Genomic DNA, 16,251 nt, shown 5'->3' on the forward strand with positions numbered 1-16,251 from the left:
AATCATTTTCCTGATTTCCTTTTTGGATTGTTCATTTCTGGTGGATAGAAACAAAACTAATTCTTGCATGTTAATCTTATGCCTATAACTTTGCTGAATTTGATTCTTAGTTCTAGTAGCTTTCTTGCGGATTCTTTGAGATTTTCTATGTAAAGCATAATGTCATTTGTGAATAGAGATATTTCTACTTTGTCCTTTCCAATTTAGATGCCTTTTATTTCTTTTTCTTGCCTGACAGCTCTAGCTATAACTTCCAGTAAAATGTTGTATAGCAGTGGTGAAAGGATGCACCCTTGTCTTATATCAGATCTTAGGGGTGAAACTTTTGTTCTTTCACCATAAATGATGATGTTAGGTATATGACTATCAAAAATACCCTTTATAATGTTGAGGAAGTTCCTTTCTAGTCCTAGTTTTCTGAGTATTTTTATCATGAAAGGGGCTGGATTCTTTCAAATGCCAGATTAGAAAGGAAGAAGTAAAACAATGTAACTATTTACAGAAATATTATCTTATATAAAGAAAACACTAAAAATTAAAAAAAAAAGAAATAATAAAAAAACACTTTAAGTGCTAATGAACAAGTTGAACGAAATTTCAGGATACAAGATCAACATTAAAATATAAGTGGTACAAAAGAAAGAATGAGAAAAAATTTGAAAAAATCAAAATAGACCTCAGGGATATGATAGATAAAATAAAAATATAAGACTCATTGGTGTCCCAGAAGGGGAAGAGGGGGTAAAGGTCTAGGAAGAGTATTCAAAGAAATTGTTGGGAAAAACTTTTCAAATATTCTAAACACCATAAATACACAAATCATAAATGCCCAGAGAACTCCAAATAGAATAAATCAAAATAAACCCATGCCAAGACATATTCTGATCACACTGTCAAATATGGAAGAAAAGGAGCAAGTTCTGAAAACAGCAAGAGAAAAGCAATTCACCACATACAAAGGAAACAGCGTAAGACTAAGTAGTGACTACTCAGCAGCCATCATGGAGGCAAGAAGGCAGCGGTATGACATATTTAAAATTCTGACAGAAAAATTGCCAAACAAGAATTCTCTATCCAGCTAAGCTCTCCTTCAAATCTGAAGGAGAGCTTAAATTTTTCACAGACAAACAAATGCTGAGAGATTTTGCTAATAAAAGACCTGCCCTGCTTCAGATACTAAAGGGGGCTCTACCAACAGAGAAACAAAGAAAGGAGAGAGAGATATGGAGAAAGGTTCAGTAGTAAAGAAACTCAGTATGGGTACATTAAAGGACATTAATAGAGAGAGGGAAAATATATATATGACAAACAATAAACCAAAGGATAAGATGGCTGACTCAAGAAATGCCTTCAGAGTAATAACACTGAATGTAAATAGATTAAACTCCCCAATTAAAAGATATAGATTCGCAGAATGGATCAAAAAAAATGAACCATCAATATGGTGTATACAAGAGACTCATCTTAGACACAGAGACACAAAGAAATTGGAAGTGAAAGGACGGAAAAAAATATTTCATGCAAGCTACAGCCAAAAGAAAGCAGGAGTAGCAATATTAATCTCAGATAAACTAGACTTTAAATGCAAGGATGTTATGAGAGACAAAGAAGGCCACTACATACTAATAAAAGGGGTAATTCAACAAGAAGAAATAACAATCATAAATGTTTATGCACCCAATCAAGGTGCCACAAAATACATGAGACAAACACTAGCAAAACTAAAGGAAGCAATTGATGTTTCCACAATAATTGTGGGAGACTTCAACACATCACTCTGTCCTATAGATAGATCAACCAGACAGAAGACCAATAAGGAAATCGAAAACCTAAACAATCTGATAAATGAATTGGATTTAACAGACATATAGAACATTACATCCCAAATCACCAGGATACACATTCTTCTCTAGTGCTCACGGAACTTTCTCCAGAGAAGATCACATGCTGGGACATAAAACAAGCCTCAATATATTTAAAAAAATTGCAATTATTCAAAGCACATTCTTTGACCACAATGGAATACAATTAGAAGTCAATAACTACCAGAGACTTAGAAAATTCACAAATACCTGGAGGTTAAACAACACACTCCTAAACAATCAGTGGGTTAAAGAAGAAATAGCAAGACAAATTGCTAAATATATAGAGACAAATGAAAATGAGAACACAACATACCAAAACCTATGGAGTGCAGCAAAAGCGGTATTGAGGGGGAAATTTATAGCACTAAATGTATGTATCAAAAAGGAAGAAAGAGCCAAAATCAAAGAACTAATGGATGAACTGAAGAAGCTAGAAAATGAACAGCAAACCAATCCTAAACCAAGTACAAGAAAAGAAATAACAAGGATTAAAGCAGAAATGAATGACATAGAGAACAAAAAAAACAATAGAGGGGATAAAAACACCAAAAGTCAGTTCTTTCAGAAGATCAACAAGATTGACAAGCCCCTAGCTAGACTCACAAAATCAAAAAGAGAGAAGACACATATAAACAAAATAATGAATGAGAAAAGTGACATTACTGCGGATCCCAAAGAAATTAAAAAAATTATAAGAGGATACTATGAAAAACTGTATGCCAACAAACTGGATAATGTAGAGGAAATGGACAATTTCCTGGAAACATATGAACAACCTAGACTGACTAGAGAAGAAACAGAAGACCTCAACCAACCAATCACAAGCAAAGAGATCCAGTCAGTTATCAAAAAGCTTCCCACAAATAAATGCCCAGGACCAGATGGCTTCACAAGGGAATTCCACCAAACTTTCCAAAAAGAAATGACACCAATCTTACTTAAATTCTTTCAAAACATTGAAAACAATGGAACATTACCTAACTCATTTTATGAAGCTAACATCAATCTAATATCAAAACCAGGCAAAGATGCTACAAAAAAGAAAAACTACAGGCCTATCTCCTAATGAATATAGATGCAAAAATTCTCAACAAAATACTTGCAAATCAAATCCAAAGACACATTAAAAAAATCACACACCATGACCAAGTGGGGTTCATTCGAGGCATGCAAGGATGATTCAACATAAGAAAATCAACCAATGTATTACAACACATTAACAAATCAAAAGAGAAAAATCAAATGATCATCTCAATAGATGCTGAAAAAGCATTCCACAAAATCCAACATCCCTTTTTGATAAAAACACTTCAAAAGGTAGGAATTGAAGGAAACTTCCTCAATATGGTAAAGAGCTTATATGAAAAACCCACAGCCAGCATAGTACTCAATGGTGAAGGACTGAAAGCCTTCCCTCTAAGATCAGGAACAAGACAAGGATGCCTGCTCTCACCACTGTTATTCAACAGTGTGCTGAAAGTGCTAGCCAGGGCAATCCGGCAAGACAAAGAAATAAAAGGCATCCAAACTAGAAAGGAAGAAGTAAAACTGTCATTGTTTGCAGATGATATCATCTTATATCTGGAAAACCCTGAGAAATTGACGATACAGCTACTAGAGCTAATAAACAAATTTAGCAAAGTAGCGGGATACAAGACTAATGCACATAAGTCAGTAATGTTTCTATATGCTAGAAATGAACAAACTGAAGAGACACTCAAGAAAAAGATACCATTTTCAATAGCAGCTAAAAACATCAAGTACCTAGGAATAAACTTAACCAAAGATGTAAAAGACCTATCCAAAGAAAACTACATAGCTCTACTAAAAGAAATAGAAGGGGACCTTAAAAGATGGAAAAATATTCCATGTTCATGGATAGGAAGGCTAAAAGTCATTAAGATGTCAATTCTACCCAAACTCATCTACAGATTCAATGCAATCCCAATCAAAATTCCAACAACCTACTTTGCAGACTTGGAAAAGCTAGTTATCAAATTTATTTGGAAAGGGAAGATGCCTCGAATTGCTAAAGACACTCTAAAAAAGAAAAACGAAGTGGGAGGACTTACACTCCCTGACTTTGAAGCTTATTAAAAAGCCACAGTTGTCAAAGCAGCATGGTACTGGCAAAAAGATAGACGTATGGATCAATGAAATCGAATTGAGAATTCAGAGATAGATCCCCAGATCTATGGTCAACTGATCTTTGATAAGGTCCCCAAAGACACTGAACTGGGACATAACAGTCTTTTCAACAAACGGGGCTGGGAGAGTTGGATATCCATATCCAAAAGAATGAAAGAGGACCCCTACCTCACACCTACACAAAAATTAACTCAAAGTGGGTCAAAGATCTCAATATAAAAGACAGTACCATAAAACTCCTAGAAGATAATGTAGGGAAACATCTTCAAGACCTTGTATTAGGCGGCCACTTCCTAGGCTTTACACCCAAAGCACAAGCAACAAAAGAAAAAATAGATAAATGGGAACTCCTCAAGCTTAGAAGTTTCTGTACCTTAAAGGAATTTTTCAAAAAGGTAAAGAGGCGGTCAACTCAACAGGAAAAAATTTTTGGAAACCATGTTTCTGACAAAAGACTGATATCTTGCATACATAAAGAAATCCTACAACTCAATGACAAGAGTACAGACAGCCCAATTATAACATGGGCAAAAGATATGAAAAGACAGTTCTCTGAAGAGGAGATACAAATGGCCAAGAAACACTTGAAAAAATGTTCAGCTTCACTAGCTATTAGAGAGATGCAAATTAAGACCACAATGAGATACCATCTCACAACAGTTAGAATAGCTGCTATTAAACAAACAGGAAACTACAAATGCTGAAGGGGATGTGAAGATATTGGAACTCTTATTCATTCTTGGTGGGACTGTATAATGGTTCAGCCACTCTGGAAGTCATTCTGGCAGTTCCTTAGAAAACTAGATACAGAGTTATCCCTCAATCCAGCAATTGCACTTCTTGGTATATACTTGGAAGATCGGAAAGCAGTGACATGAACAGATATCTGCACAACAATGTTCACAGCAGCATTATTCTTAATTGCCAAGAGATGGGAACAACCCAAATGTCCTTCAATAGATGAATGTATAAATACAATGTGGTATATACACAAATGAAATACTACGCAGCAGTAAGAAGGAATGATGTCGTGAAACATATGACAACACAGATGAACCTTGAAGATATAATGCTGAGCGAATAAGCCAGGCACAAAAAGAGAAACACTATATGCTACCACTAATGTGAACACTGAAAAATGTAAAACAAATGGTTTATATGTAGAATGTAGGGGAACTAGTGACAGAGAGCAATTAAGAAAGGGGGAAAGATAATCCAGTAAGAACAGATAAGCTATTGTGGGTAAATTTAATGTTCTGGGAATACCCAGGAAAGACTATGGTCTGTTAATTTCTGATGGGTATAGTAGGAACAAGTTCACAGAAATTGTTGCTATATTAGGTTACTTTCTTGGGGTACATTAGGAACATGTTGGAAGTAAAATAGTTATCTTAGGTTAGTTGTCTTTTTCTTACTACCTTGCTATGGTTTGTTTGAAATGTTTTTTTATTGTATGTTGTTTTTTTTAATATATATGGTTGGTTTAAAAAAAAAAAGAGTTAAATAAAAAAAAGCAATGAAAAAATATGCAGCGCCCTCTTGAGGAGCTGATGGAGAATGCAGGGGTATTGAGCTTCCCCACCTCGATGGTTGCTGATGTGCTCACAGACATACGGGACTGGTGTTTTGATGGATTGAGCCCTCTACCACAGGACTTGCCCTTGGGAAGACTGTTGCTGCAAAGGAGAGGCTAGGCCTCCCTATAATTGTGCCTAAGAGCCTCCTCCCAAATGCCTCTTTGTTGCTCAGATGTGGCCCTCTCTCTCTAGCTAAGCCAACTTGGCAGGTGAAATCACTGCCCTCCCCACTTCGTGGGATCAGACACCCAGGGGAGTGAATCTCCCTGGCAACGTGGAATATGACTCCCGGGGAGAAATGTAGACCCGGCATTGTGAGATGGAGAACATCTTCTTGACCAAAAGGGGGCATGTGAAAGGAAATGAAATAAGCTACAGTGGCAGAGAGATTCCAAAAGGAGCCGAGAGGTCACTCTGGCAGGCACTCTTATGCACAATATAGGCAACCCTTTTTAGGTTCTAGTGAATTGGAATAGCTAGTAGTAAATACCTGAAACTATCAAGCTACAACCAAGAACCCATGAATCTTGAAGACAATTGTATAAAAATGTAGCTTACGAGGGGTGACAATGTGATTGGGAAAGCCATAAGGACATCACTCCCCTTTGTCTAGCTTATGGATGGATGAGTAGAAAAATGGGGGAAGGAAACAAACAAACAATAAACAAACAAAGGTACCCAGTGTTCTTTTTTACTTTAATTGCTCTTTTTTCACTTTAATTATTATTCTTGTTATTTTTGTGTGTGTGTTAATGAAGGTGTCAGGGATTGATTTTGGTGATGAATGCACAACTATGGCACTGTGAACAATCGAATGTACGCTTTGTTTTGTATGACTGCATGGTATGTGACTATATCTCAATAAAATGAATTAAAAAAAAAAAGCTCAGTGATATTTCTACATGCTTGCAATGAGCAATCCAAAAATGAAATTAAGAAAATTACATTTACCATAGCGTCAAAAATAATAAAATATTTAGGAAAAACATAACCAAGGAAGTTTAAGGAATATACACTAAAAACTACCAAACATCACTGAAGTTCAAGCCATAAGAAATCGAAAGACATCCTGTGTTTCTGGATTGGAAGACTCACTGTCTTTAAGATGGTAATACTTCCTCAATTGATCAACAAATTCAATGCAATTCTTATCAAAATTCTAACTGTCTTATTTTCAGAAATGAACAAGCCAATCCTAAAATTCATATGGAATAACAAAAGGATATCAAACAACCAAAATGAATCTTGAAATAAGAGAGCAAAATTGGAAGACTCAAACTCCCTGACTTAACTTGGTACAAAGCTACTGTCATCAAAGCAATGTGGTAATGATATAAGAACAGCCATACAGTTCAATGCATATAACTGAGAATGCAGAAATAAACCTACAAATCTCCAAACAACGGATTTTAGACAGGGGTGAGAAAACAATTAAAAATGGAAAGAATGGTCCTGGGACAACTAGATATCCACATGCAAAGTTTGAACTCCACTTCACATCATATTCAAAATTTAACTCAAAAGGGATCAAAATACCAAAAGTAAGAAGCAAACGTATAAAACTCTTAAAATAAGACATAATAGTAAATCTTTGTGAACTTGGATTAGGCAATAGTTTCTAAAATACAGCGTCATAAATTAAGCACAAGCAAAAAGAAAAACAGTAAATTGGACTTAAAACTAAAAATGTGTGTGCATCTAAGAATATCATCAAGAAAGTGAAAAGGTAACCTGATGAAGGGGAGAAAATATTTGCAAATAATATATCTGATAAATGTCTAGTGTTCAGAACATATACTGAGCTCTAAACTCAACAACAAAAAGATAAACAATTCAATTAAAAAATGTTCAAGCCACATCACAAAGTAATTTGGGCAGAGAATAAAAATATATATGTAGGGCCCCCCTGAGGAGCTGGGGGAAAATGCAGAAGTGTTGGACCTCCTCACCTGGATTGTTGCTGATGTTCTCACAAACATTGAGGGCTGATGGCTTGGTATGCCAAGCCCTCTATCTTGGGGCTTGCCCTTATGAAGCTCCTTACTGCAAAGGAGAGATTAAACTTGATTTTAATTGTGCCTAAGAGTCTCCCCCTGAGTACCTCTTTGTTCCTCAGATGTGGCCCTCTCTCTCTAGCTAAGCCAACTCGGCAGGTGAACTCGCTGCTCTCCCCAATACATGGGACCTCCCAGAGGTGTAAATCTCCCTGGCAACGCAGGATATGACTCCTGACTCCCGGAGATGAATCTTGACCCAGCATCATGGGATTGAGAACATCTTCTTGACCAAAAGAGGGATGCAAAATGAATGAAATAAAGTTTTACTGGCTAAGAGATTTCAAATGGAGTTGAGAGGTCACTCGGGTGGACATTCTTATGCACTATACAGATAACCCTTTTTAGGTTTTAATGTATTGGAATAGCTAGAAGTAATAATTTAAAACTATCAAATTCCAACCCAGTACCCTTGACTCTTGAAGACAATTGTATAACAATGTAGATTACAGAGGGTGACTGTGATTGTGAAAACCTTGTGGATCCCACTCCCTTTATCCAGTGTTTGGATGGATGAGTAGAAAAATGGGGAAAAAAACTAAATGAAAAATAGGGTGGAATGGGGGAGGGGGTGATTTAAGTGTTCTTTTACTTTTATTTTTTATTCTTATTCTTTCTTGTGTAAGGAAAATGCTCAAAAATAGATTGGGGTAATGAACGTATAACTATATGATGGTGCTATGAAGAGCTGATTGCACACCATGGATGACTGTATGGTACGTGAAATGTATCTCAATAGAACTGAATTTAATTTAAAAAAAAAATAGTGTATCTATATCTCCCAAAGTCGTTCCCAAATACCTAGGTCCCTAACTAAGATTCTATAAAAGATTCACTAAGTTTTATCTTTCAGAAACTTAAATCCACCAGAGTGTTTCTGTGCCAGACAAGTCCTAAAACCCAGAGGCAAGAGCCTCTTTAAGAGCAACAATCAGATGCAGCCCCCTTCCCCTTACTATTGACACCCCCTTTAATATGAACAAGCTAGCGTACTCACTGCCTAGACACCCCTGAAGATGGAGAAAGAGATTGAGAGGAAGAGGCAGCAACAAACAAGATAAGATTTAACAAAGGTCTATGAATGCTGACACTTTATATAATTATATATATATTTTTGGATGCTGGGGTTTTGGAATGGCTGGAAGGACGTATATGACATGGTGGAAATTGTAGCCTATAACATCCTTTGGGATTTGCTCTGTGGCTGCTCATTGAATTGTGCCTTGAAGGTCTTCACCGTTCTATATATACCTTGTATTGCATAATAAGGACAGAACTGAATTGTGGAACTGTAATCCATAACAATTTTTGAAACTGCCTATATAACTGCTTGATGAACTGTACATAGAGAGGTGACATCTTTATGTATGTATGTTATATTTTACAATAATGGAAATGGATGAAGTTGTGGAACTGAGGCCCATGACGTTCTTTGAAATTTGCTCTCTAACAACTTGTGAAATCGTACTTTGAAAGTTATCACTGTTTTATATATATGTGTGTGTGTGTTAAAGTTCACAATAAAACAAAACAAAACAAAATAAATAAAAAATAAAAATGTTTACATAACACAAAGATGGAAAGCTAAAAAAAAAAAAAATGTTCAAGGGACTTGAATAGGCATTTCTCTCAAGAATATACATAAATGGTCACCAGCATGTGAAAAGATGTTAAATATCCTTAGTCATTACAGAAATTCAAATCAAAACCACAAGATACCACCTTCACATCCATTAGGATGGCTATAATTTTAAAAAAGCAGAAAATAACAAGTATTGGCAAGGATATGCAGAAATTGGAACTATCAGACATAGGAATGAAAATGGTACAGCTGCTGTGCAAGACTAAGTAGTCACTTCTCTAGTACTTTCTGATATATCTGCTTCCTTTGAACGCCTCCCCTACCACACACACACCAGTATCTGAATTTTCCCTTTTCTTAAGTATCTTGTGCTACTCCCATATATTTCTCTTCATTAAACATCTTTGTACTTTAAGTAGGGTACTCTCCTTGGGTATTTCCAAGAGTAATGAAGGCTCAGAACCCTATGCCAGTTTCAGCCACTGTCCTCAGATCTATCTTCCAAGTCCTCCACTCTACTTGGGAAGTGTTCCCTTTGGAAATGTAATGCCTAGGTTCCTAGACCCTCAGGACCTTAACTCCTCTTTTCGCTCCTGTCTACTTACTCTAGCACAGGTGTGATAAATGTGCAGGTCTTGAGGCTGTCAGTGATTCAGCCCTACCAGCATGTGGCTCTAGAAGTTTATAAACAACAGCTGGAGGACTCGGAACTACTTTCTAAAGGTAAATTGTAACATAGGTAAGAGAAAAAGAATGTGGTTCAAACATAGACAAAGCACTTAAAGAATAGCGTATCTCAGAAGTATACCTCAGAAATGAGAAAAGACAACAGGCAAATTATGAAGAGATAAATGACAGAGCGAAATAAAGTAAAATAAAAACTTTAGAAATGATTAAGCTTGAAATAATTAAAAAATGACTATAATACTATAAAACAAAAATTATGAAAACCAAGGATGGAAAAGAGAAAAATGAAAAATATCAAATAAAGAAAAGATTTGAGAGAAAGGGATAGTAAAACAATCCACTACATATATAAATGGAGTTCCGGAAGAAGAAAACCAAAGCACTGAAACAGAACACATACCAAAAATAGAACATAACAAAACTTTCAGGAAATAAAAGAAGGCCAGGACTCTATATATTGATAAAAGTACATGTGTACCCGGGAAAATCAACTCAAAAGTCAATTATGAGACATATTCTAGTGACTTTAAAAAATGTAACATTCAAAAGAATATTAAGGAAAAGATGACATAATCCATAAATAAGATGACTTTGCATTTTGCTTTGCCCAGGATAATCCATATTTATACCTATAGTCCTAGTGCAATTATTAATAGCACCTTCTTTTCTTCTTAAAAGTGATCCATAACTACTGCCCATAATTAGTCCTATCCTAACTGCTTGTCAAAACGATTAATTATACCCAGGTCTCACATCCTCCATATGCCTGGACATGGTTGGTATTCAAAAAATATTTCAACAAATAGAGGTGCTTCTCAGAAAAATGAGAAATCAGCATAAAAATTTTAAGTAATAATCACTGATATAATGGTGACAACATTCAATTCAGATACATGAATGAAAATAAAAAAAACCTCAAACTTCTGCCACAAACTGATAAATATTTCTTAATTCACATTCTATTATTGTTGGCTGTTTCCAAGCCAAGGAGAACCCAGAATAATCAACTATAAGAGAATAATACATGAAGAGCAATAGGATTCTCTGTCACAATACAGATGGTTAAAAGCCAATATATGACTGACAAATGTGGAATGAATTAGTCCAGTGTTTCAAAAAAGAGAAAAGAAAGAAAGAAACTTCAAAGACCAAGCAACCACTATATTCCACGTATTAGAAAGCAGCTGCTTCCCACTTTCCAAATTCTTTGGCCAACAGCCTGTCTATAATTAGCCTACCAGAGTATAATTAGCTAATATCTTCTGACTGAGAAAGGTTTTCCAATACAGGCTTCACCACAACTTTTTTTGAAGCCAGAAGATTATATCCCTTTCACAACAACTAATCAACTATATTGGCGAAGGCCGGCATAAACACCTCCAGATATTCCAAAAGGAAATTTGCAGTGCAAAAAATAAAAATGAAGATAGTGGGATAAGAAAGGTACTGAAAGGTACTAATGAAGAAATGGTATAAAATACCCCCTACCAAAAAAGCTGAAGAATCTAACACATCAAAGTGGTCTAATTGTAAATATCAGAGTACAGAGTAGCACAAATAAGATTAGATAGTCCACAATACAAAAACAAAAAGAACAACAAAAACACTCTCCATTGCTTACATCTGACAGCTGCAACAACCATGGATAGTTTCTTAAAGAAGCGATAATCCTTGCAAAGAAACTATGGTTCACTGACATGACACAGTATCATGCAACAGGTCTTTCCCAGTGAATAAATATCCCATCTTCACACCACTGTATCTCATTTCTTAGTCTCTGTACATAATCAGTAATAAATGACAACCCATGACAGACCTCCGTAAATCTTTCTCAGTCCCACTGGCAAATTCAAATATTTTAGCCAAATATAAAGTGGGAGAAAAAAAAATAATAATAACAACATGTAAGAATCAGCTGAAAGGTATAAAGTAATATCCTAAATGGAAATAAAGCATTTTTGCCACAGTAAACCGTCGCCAGTACTGAAATAGATACCCTTAATAACCCTGTCCCATTAGCTTAAGATCTCTCTTAAAACTCTCCAAAAATTAATTTTCATCTATGGCCCTTGACCATTAAGGGCTGCCTTAACACACCTCAGGAATTTCATTAGCATGTATATCCAAAACCATCAGCTTTGTTAAATCCTCACAATCCAAAGCTAGATAACTGAGCAAACTCTTTACCGGAAGTTTCCTAACAGAAACAGTGATAAAGGTATGCCAAGACCCCAACAATCTGCTCATAAGGGCACAGAAGTAATTCACTTTTTCTATATGCTAACATACAAAACCCAGACATGACAATATCACATCCAGGTCAAAGCCAAAACTTTAAGGAAAGGCATTAGTAGTTAGCAAATGACGAATCTGAATAAACAGATCCCACCTAATTCACTACAAAATGATAAAAAGCTGCTCACAAGTGAAATTCATGTAAGGGAAAAATGGTACGTTTACAACAGTGCTACTATTGTTGTTATCATTTCTCCATTAACACATTTCCTCTGCCAACTACAGTCTTTAAAGAATAAAGGCCAAATCCTGCACAGCCTGAGAATGTGATATTCCTTTTTGCAAAACCCTGGCTGAGTTCCTGGGTAGTTTGTTGACTGGATTGGCCCTGATCTTACTGCTACTTCAGTGTCACCTTATTTTTTGCTCTAATAGGAGAGGCAGAAATTCCACTGTGCCCCAGATTTAAAAGAAATTATTATTTACCTTCAGCTTGGTTACAATCATCTAAGGTAAGAGAGGCAGATGCTCAAAACTAACTCAAGCAAAGCTTCCCCTAGCAAGGAAACAAGGTGAGAAAAATAAAAAGAAGAGAAAGAAGAAGAGGAGGAAAAAGAGGGAGGTTTTATGTGTACAATAAAACGACAAATATTATCTCAATTGATAAGGATGTAAAACCCCTCTAAAATTCTTCTACTTTTTATGACTTTTCCCATCCATTTTAGAATTGCTCTCCAAAGTCTGATTACATGAAAGAAAAAAACAAAACAAAGCAACAAAAAAACAAGTTTCTCAACAGCCATAAGATTTTCTCCAGGTATTATTATTCACTGACTTCCCAGGGATGGCTGGTTTCCCTATCCTTTAAAAGACAGCCCTAATAACATAAAGGAACTTTCTAATAAAAAAGGAATATGCAAAATTCTCCTAGAGACAGAATTATAAATTAGAAATATATATCAGATAGACAGGCTTCTAATAACTTCTAATAACACAGAAAAATCCCCTACAAGGGAAAATTAAAAATTAGAAATAAATATCAGATAGATAGTCACAGGAGTCAAAGCTAGAATTACCCACTTAAAACTCCACATTATTTTACTTCCATCCTTGCTTTGTAGGCTCCTATCGCTGAATATACGAACATGATTAAAACTCATAGTCGGAAAGGAAAAAAAAAATTTTTCTCATGAATTGGCATAAGCCTTTTAGCAACCACTATCTGACCACTTCCTTTCATAGAGAAGCCTTTTAGAAAGAAATGTCTTCATTCCCCTTCCCCACTTACTTACCTCCTGTTACACCTCAACACACTTTGATCCTTCTACCTCAACCATTACACCAAAACTATTCTCTCTAAAGTCACCAATAAACCAATTCCTAGTTGTAGATCTAAATAGTTCCAATTTTCATCATATATTCTACCACACTGACATTTGGCATTGTTATCAAATCTTACTTTTTAAACTCTCTTAATCTGATTTTTATTTATATTCTGCCTTTTAGTTCACCTACTAATAACAAGTCCATAAATTCTCAATCCCTACTGTATGTTCTTTGAAAAACTTCTTAGAGTTCCTGAGGAACTCTGTTAACTAGTAATAATCCCATAACAAAGCCCATGTAAAACTACTAATAATCACATAACAAAGCCCATGTAACAAGGTCCTCCTGGCAGCTAATGAATACAAAACCTGAACTCTAGAACCACAGAAAGAGATGCTACACTCATACCTTCAAAAGAATGCTCCAAAGACCCCTCAAAGGTAACTTGCCCCAAACTGAATTCCGTACATTCCCTGAGAATCCTGTAACCCCTGCTTTCTATAGATAAATGATACTAACACCTAACAAGACCATTCAATAATCAGAAGTCATTCCTTTTCTCCAATATTTTTAATCTATCCCCCAAAATACAAATTTTAGCATTCTAAATACCTCTCTCATCCTTTTCCTCTCAATTCTACCATAACCATTGTACTAGTTGAAGCTCTCATTTACTCACTTCTTGATTGCTGCAGAATTGCCCTTACCAAGTCTACCCAGAAATCTAATTTCTAACCATAATGACCTTGCAACATGCATATTTTACCATGTCATTCTTTGCCCTACTTAAATATGTTTCAGTGGCTCCGAAAAGGATAAAATGATAAATGTTTTGAAACAGCATGTATGAAAACACATTATCTGATATATGCTAGCCCATACAACCTGTTGTTTCAATCTGGAATTTTAAATATGAACAAAAGTGAACTCTCAGTAGTTCCCACAAATAGTTTGTTCTTTTGGACCACCATGCCCTTGTGAACAATACTGCCTCCCTCACAGTGTCCTGGAGAACTTCTTAGCCTTTAATTTCAAAATTCAGAACTATATATAGAAAAAAATAGTCCACAAAATAGAGGGCTTTGACAAAAGAAATATAGCTATCAAAATATATTAAAGTAAAAAACTGCTTTACCTCTATTTTCAGGAAAAAGGAAAAGATGTCACTCTGATGTTTTCTATTCAACACTGTACAGGAGGATCTAGCCAATGCAACAAACTATGGGGGGAAAAAAAGAATCCAAACTAGAAGGGATGCAGAAGGAATCTGTTTAAATATTGTTTAGAAATTGTTTAGAAAATCCTATGAAATCTGAAAACAAGTTACTAAAATAAGTGAGCTTAGCAATGTTATAAGATACAAGATCAATATACAAACAAGAGAAATAATATGGGTGAAAGGAACAAAAGTACAGATTAAAAATACACTAGATACACACAACAGCAGATTTGAACAGGCAGAAGAAAGAACTAGTGAAACAGAGACACAATAATCTAAAAACCATACAGTCAGAAAATAACACAGAGAATAGAAAAAATTGAACACTGTCTCAGGGATGTGAGCAACAGCAAAACATGCACAAACAGTACACATCATGATTGTCTCAGAAGACGAGGAGATGGAAAAGGGGCAGAAAGAATATTTGAGGAAATAATGGTCAGAAATTTCCCAACTTTCATGAAAGACAAAAATACACATGCCAAGAAGCACAACATAGTCCAAACACAATATATCCTAATAAAACTACTCAGAGACACATACTGATCAGACTGTCAAATGACAAAGAGAATTCCAAAAGCAGCAAAGAAAAGCAATCCATCACATACAAGGGAGTCTCAATAAGACTAACTGCTGATTTCTCATCAGAAACCACAGAGAGAAGGCAGTTGTTCTGCTTTGCTAATGCCACCTTTATGCAAAATACCAGAAATGGATTGGCTTTTATAAAGGGGATTTATTAAGTTTCAAATCTACAGTTCCGAGGCCATAAAAGTGACCAAACTAAGGCATCAACAAGAAGATACCTTCACTAAGGAATGGCCGATGGAGTTCAGAATACCTCTTTCAGCTGGGAAGGCACGTGTCTGGCATCTGCTGTTCCTGGGTTGCGTTTCAAAATGGCTTTCTCCAAAATGTCTCTGGGTTTGTCTCATTTAGCCTCTTCAGCTCCTGTGCATCTAACCATCTGGGGCTAACCATCTGAGAGTCCTCTTAGTTTCTCTGGAGCAAATTCTGGGCTAGTATCTCTGAGCATAGCATCTCCAAACATCCGTCCGCCGCATCTCCAAAAACCAGCTTTCAAAGGCCTTCTCCAAAACGTCTCTCCAAGCTGCTCTCCAAAATATCCCTCTCTTATAGGACTCCAATGATTCAATTAAGACCCACCCTGGAAGGGTGGGGTCCATATCTCCATGGAGATAATTTAATCAAAGTCTAGCCCACAGTTGATTGAGTCACATCTTCATGGAAACAATCAAAAGGTCACACCCTAATCAGAAAGATTAATAAATCTGCCCCCACAAGACTGAATTAAAGAATAGCAGAATGACAAAAGCTGAAGAGGAGAGAGTCCTAAAATCAGCAAGAGAAAAGCAATCCACCACAAACAAGAAAAACCACATAAGACTAAGTGCTGACTACTCAACGGGCATGTTGGAGGCAAGAAGACAGTGGTATGATATATTCAATATTCTAAAAGAGAAAAATTGCCAGCCAAGAATTCCAGCAAAGCTGCCTTCAAAAGTGAGGGAGACAGGGATGAATCTGGACCCGACAT

General features: G+C 35.9%; 1 protein-coding gene across 8 annotated transcripts in view; it reads right to left on the reverse strand.

Annotated features, from left to right (window-relative positions):
* The window catches only part of CCDC91 (coiled-coil domain containing 91), a 516,404-nt gene that overhangs the window by 264,626 nt on the left and 235,527 nt on the right, over nucleotides 1-16,251 (reverse strand). The window lies entirely within an intron of this gene.

Source organism: Choloepus didactylus, chromosome 8 (genome assembly GCF_015220235.1).
Source record: "Choloepus didactylus isolate mChoDid1 chromosome 8, mChoDid1.pri, whole genome shotgun sequence".
NCBI classification, from domain to species: Eukaryota; Metazoa; Chordata; class Mammalia; order Pilosa; family Megalonychidae; genus Choloepus; species Choloepus didactylus.